The sequence below is a fragment of the Hyaena hyaena genome, unplaced genomic scaffold (genome assembly GCF_003009895.1).
Source record: "Hyaena hyaena isolate Hyena2069 unplaced genomic scaffold, ASM300989v1 scaffold_1344, whole genome shotgun sequence".
Taxonomy (NCBI): Eukaryota; Metazoa; Chordata; class Mammalia; order Carnivora; family Hyaenidae; genus Hyaena; species Hyaena hyaena.
In genome coordinates, this window is record NW_024081980.1 from 209,637 (window position 1) to 215,752 (window position 6,116).

Below are 6,116 nucleotides of genomic sequence, written 5' to 3' on the forward strand. Positions count from 1 at the left end.
ATTCTTACATACAAACATACCCACACACAAAGCATACATTGTTATTTTATGTATATAAAGTGAAAGAACAAAAATAATCATCTATGATGGCGTAAATTAAAAAATTATTGCCTCGGGGCATCTGGGTGGCTCAGTTGATTAAGCGTCCGACTTCCACTCAGGTCATGATCTTATGGTTCCTGAGTTGGAGCCACGCATCGGGCTCTGTGCTGATAGCTAGGAGCTTGGAGCCTGCTTTGGATTCTGTGTCTCCCTCTCTCAGACCCTTCCCACTCATGCTCTGTTTCTCTCTCTCAAAAATAAATAAACATTTTTTAAAAAGTGATTACCTGAATGAAGAAAGAATATTGAAAAGAAAAGAGTGTGGAGAACTTCTTGATGTGATGCAAATGTTCTGGGTCTTGTCTGGTTAATGGTTTCACCATTACACTGGTACATAAAATGGTCGAATCCCGTGTAACTGGACAATTAGGACACTACATCTTATTGTAATGCAAATTTTACCCCATTAAAATGATTTCTTGAGACAGTGACTTTGGGGACAAAAGGGAGATTTTAGGGGATTGGTAATATTCTTTCTCTTTATTTGTAAAAGTTACTTTATGTTGTTCTTTGTGAAAACCTTTATATTTATTCACTTATGCTTTGTGCTCTTTTCTATGTGTTAAACCTCTCTCTCATATATATATAGTTAAGTTATATATATACAAATGATAACATATAAATTATATAAAAATAAAAAATAAAATTCAGGGCACAGGCAAATATAGATTTTTTTAAACATCAAATAATCTAGTGAAGAAATGGGCAGTAGACATGAATAGACACTTTTCCAAAGAAGACATCCACATGGCAAACTGACACATGAAACATCACTCATTATCATGGAAATACAAATCAAAACCACAATGAGATATCACCTCACACTGGTCATAGTGGCTAAAATTAACAACTCAGGAAAAGACAGATTTGGTGAGGATGTGGAGAAAGGCAACCCTTCTGCACTGGTAGTGGGAATGCAAACTGGTTTAATAACTCTGGAAAACAGTGTGGAGCTTCCTCAAAACTTAAAAATAGAACGACCCAATGACGAGGCAACTGCACTACTGGGAATTTGTCCAAAGGACCCAAAAAATGCTGACTCAAAGGGGCATATACACCCCAATGTTTATAAGCAGCACTATCAACAGTAACCAAATTATGGAAAGAGCCCAAATGTCCATCAGCTGATGAATGGATTAAGAAGATGTGGTATATATGTACAGTGGAATACTAATCAGCAGTGAAAAATAAGGAAATCTTGTCATTTGCAACAACATGTATGGAACTGGAGGGTATTACGCTAAGCAAAATAAGTCAGTCAGAGAAAGAAAAATATATGATTTCACTCATATGTGGAGTTTGAGAAACTTAACAGATGATCATAGAGAAGGAAAGAAAAAATAAGATACAAATAGAGAGGGGGATAAACCATAAGAGACTCTTAAATGATGAGAAAAAACTGAGGGTTGATAAGGGTGGGGAAAATGGGATGATGGGCATTAAAGAGCACACATGTTGGCACTTATTTAAGTGATGAATAAATTAAGTAAAAATATTAAATGTTCTTAAATAAAATGCAGACTATAATTGTTGTGCCCGAATTGCAAGTCCCCAGAGACCACCAAGGAGCCAACACGGATGCAAGTACATAAGGGTCTTTATTACAAGCTCGAGCAGGGGCTCATCCATCAACCGGCACAGTGGCAGCAGGGTGAAGCCCTGAACAATAGTGAGCAGGGTTTTTATGGGGTAAGGGACGGGGGTGTTACAGTGCACACAATGTACTGTAACACACGTGTACAGTGCACACGTTGCATCAACACATAAGCACCAATCATAATTGTACAGCACCCATGGTAACAGTTTTGACCACTCAGTATCTGTGAGGTGTTCATTACTTTTTGCGGGACCCAATCATGACCTTTGAGAATCCTTTGAAAATGACCAATTATGAGGTGAGTTCAAAGGGCCCATGTGGGGTTTTAGGCAAGCGGTGAGTGATTAACTAGTTTGTACAAAGTAACTACCTATAATCCTCAGTCCCTGACTCAGACCACAGGAATGTTTTTAACTTCTTTTGATTGGCTGATCTGAGGGTGGTCCGAGGGTGGCTTCAGACTTGAGCAATATGAGGCTTTTCCCGGAACTGGGGTTACCGTGCAGCCCAAGGTTGTTCTTAATGGAGGCCTTAATCTCAAAATGATGTTATTTAGGCTCCTCATTATCATTGTACTACTAAAAACCATCTAGATTAATGACAGAGTATGTGGTTATTCTAGGCTTATATTGCAACTATAATATGCTAAGAAATAGTAAAAAGACACATGATTTAGATTTGTTATACATAATATCAGATAAGTGTTGGAAGGAATTGATATGGATAGTTTATAGAACTACACAGGGCCAAATGAGATTATACATATGCAAATATTTGAAAATTATAAAACACAATGTAAAAGTAAGATATTATCTTCCTCACCAAATGCACTTTTAAAGATGAATTGTTAACAGTAACCTTCACCAGATTTCCACACAACACCAATCAAAATTGTCAATGAAGGGGCACCCGGGTGGCTCAGTCAGTTAAGCGTCCGACTTTGGCTCCCATGATGATCCCATAGTTCGTGGGTTCAAGTCCCACATTGGGCTCGGTGTTGACAATTCAGAGCCTGGAGCCTGCTTTGGATTCTGTGTCTCCCTCTTTCTCTGCCCTTCCCCTGCTCACACTCTGTGTCTTTCTCTCTCTCTCTCTCTCAGAAATAAATAAAAATTAAAAAAAAAAAAGATTGGCAATGAAAATAGCACTAGCCACAAATGATCTATTCATTGGTGGTCTGAGAAAAAGAACTGGGGCTGTGAGTATACAATGAGACAAATATTTGAGTTAGATTAACATTGGACATAGATCTTTATAGGAGTAATAAAATTTGACAGCTATGTAGTATCTGTTGATTGAAATTAGACATACACAGAGTATCTGAGTATAGACAAAGCATCTGTCAAGTAAGACTCTTCTTTCACTCCCACATCTTCTTTCTATATATCATCATCATCATCATCATCATCATCATCATCACCACCAATATTGTCCTTGTTATAATTACTATCATTTGTTGGATACCTAGTAACTTTACATATGCTTTGTATGGATTGTATAAATTCATTCCTATAATTCCAGAGTGACAACATGCCCATTTTCTTAAAATTGCCATTGTTCACCACATGCATGTGGATCAGACTGCCTCAACCTCAATACCATGGATATCTTAGGTTGAATAATTCTTTGTTGTAGGGAGAGGGACTGTCATGTGTCTGTAGAATGATTTTTAAAAATTTTTTTAATGTTTTTATTTATTTCTAGGAGAGAGAGAGAGAGAGACAGAGTGAGCAGGGGAGGGTCAGAGAGAGAGGGAGTGACAGACTCTGAAACAGGCTCCAGGCTCTGAGCTGGCAGGCAGTCAGCACAGAGCCCGACGCGGGGCTCGAACCCACGAACCGCAAGATCATGACCTAAGCGAAAGTCGGACGCTTAACTGACTAAGCCACCCAGGAGCTCCTGTGTCTGTAGAATGTTTAACAGCATCTCTGGCCTTGACCAACTAGATGCTAGTAGCACATCTACCCAATTTATGACAATCAGTAATATCATTGCCAACTGTCCCCAGGGAAGAGAGGATGCAAATTCCCACCCCTCTATGCTGTCACCTGTACAATTAAAGTTACCACAACCTAATGCCAGTTAGGTTTCACAAAATGATTTTACTTTTAGTAAGCAGATCTGGACTTGAATTCTAACTTTGCTACTATAATAGCTATATGATGTAGACAAATTGTTCAGTTATATCCTCACTTTTTTTGACTATGAGAATAATAACATATCAAGTCTTCCTGGGAATGACTTTCATTTTTCAGTCTTAATATAAAAAAGTATTTACATATTCCCTTTGTAATTAAAGTAAACCTCTGCATATTACTTTATAAGTCACAACATCTATTCTCCTTGTAGAACATTCCTCTACAGCAATGAACTTGTTTGTTTTTTGCTCATTCATTTGTTTTTATTACCATCAAACAAACTAGAACATTCAGTGTATCAGAGGCGAGTCTTGTCTGTCTAGGTAACCGCTTGGGATCCAGTATGGAATATGGAAAAGTAGCTACATGGAAATGCTCAATATATACTTAGCATATAATGGCTTATTGTGATAATTTATGGGAAAGTAACAGAGTAGTTCTAATTACATTGCTGGTGCTTACTAAATGCCATTTCCTTCTTCTCTTGTGTTATAAAGAAGAAAAATGGTCTCAAAATCATTTCCCTGGTGGAGAAACACTGTTGCAATCTGGAAGAGGATATGTGTTAGGCTGAGTAATGGCTCCCTGATGCTGCCTAATGTCCAAATCCCTGGAATTTATGAGTATATTTCCATATGTGGCAAAAGGGATTTTGAAGATGTGATTAAATTATGGACCTTGAGGTTGGGAGAGTATCCTAGGTTATACACATAAGTCCAAGCTAATCACAGAATCCTCAAAAAACTAGAAAAGGGAAGCATAAAAGTGGAAATTCAGACATATGGCAACATAAGAACTCAGCCTCAAATTTCTGGCTTTGAAAATGTAGGAAGAGGGGTCATGCAAAGGAAAATTGGTGGCCTTGAGAAACTGTTAAGGCAAGAAGGCTTCTTTTCTCCTAGTGACCCCAGAAGGAATACAGCTCAGTCAGCAACTTGATTTTATTCCACTGAGATCCATTTTAGACTTCTGAACTCAAGAGCTGTAAGAATGTATGTTTGTGAGTTTTAAGCTGCCAATATTGTAGTGATTTGCTATAACAGCATGGGGAAACTATTAGAAGAAGTGGCCTTACATGTATGTGTTTCATCTTCTCTTTTATCATCATCTCATCTCCCTAACAGAAAATAACAGAAGCTTTTCAGATTTTTTTTGGTGCTTTACCCATTCACTTTGATGTGATGTTTGCTCCTTGAGTGGAGGAAGGCAAAAGTTTCCTGGCATAAGAAAAACAGTGGTAAGGTATAGAAGGTATAAATTGGTTTATAATCCAATTGTATAATGTAATCATTCCATCCACTTGATCAGTAAATATAATTAAACAACTGCTAAGTACTATCACTCACTGCTCACAAAGAATATAAAATATATGACAGGACTCCTTTACAAATTCAGACTCAGTGGGGAGAGAAAGAGGAAAAGAAATGGACACTTAGAGAGGGAATTTTTAAACACTGTCAGATAACAATAACAGAAATGTTCCTAAAGCTCTATGGGGGCACGTAACTCTTTTTCAGGACATCATTTTGAGAAAATAGGTACACACTGCCGTTCCTTTGTGGTACATCCTTTTAAAACTTATTGAAAAGATGAGGAAAATCTATTCATAGGGAATTAAATTGATTCACACAATATAAGAAAAAGAAACATCTCTTTTCAAGAGGCATTAAATCTACTCTCCTTAATAGAGAAACCAAGACTAAAAGAGGTGGAAAATGATGAGAATGACCTTTATAGTTCTAATCACACAAATAAATCAGTACACTGGTGATGAATTCATTAATTTTGATTAAACATGGAACTGTGAAGTCATTTGAATTAATCCAGTAATCACCATCAAGAACAGATGCTTCAGAGCTTGATGTTGAGCAGACCCCCTAATTTGCACTTTGACCCAGTCTTAGGGAAATGTGTACCAAGATTATCAAGTTAGCTGATTTTATACACAGCAGGATCAAGTCATGAGGTTGAACAAAAGACCTATAGACAGTAATAAGGCCCTAACCTGCTCCCTAATATGGATAGCATTAAGGTTAGCCTAATTTTGGAGAGGGCCACTCATTTCATACTGATGCTAAAAGGGATTTTATTGGCACCAATGCTAGAAAGTCTTTAGACTTTCTATCTCAAAATTTTACTCCAGACTCACCAGGTAGGTCAAAGGAGCTATGGAACTTTAAATTGCCAGATATGCCTTAGGTAGTGGTAATGCCAACTAAACTATAAAATCATTTCCAGAACTCTGCTTATCAAATTCACCCTCCTCCACTCAAGGTCAG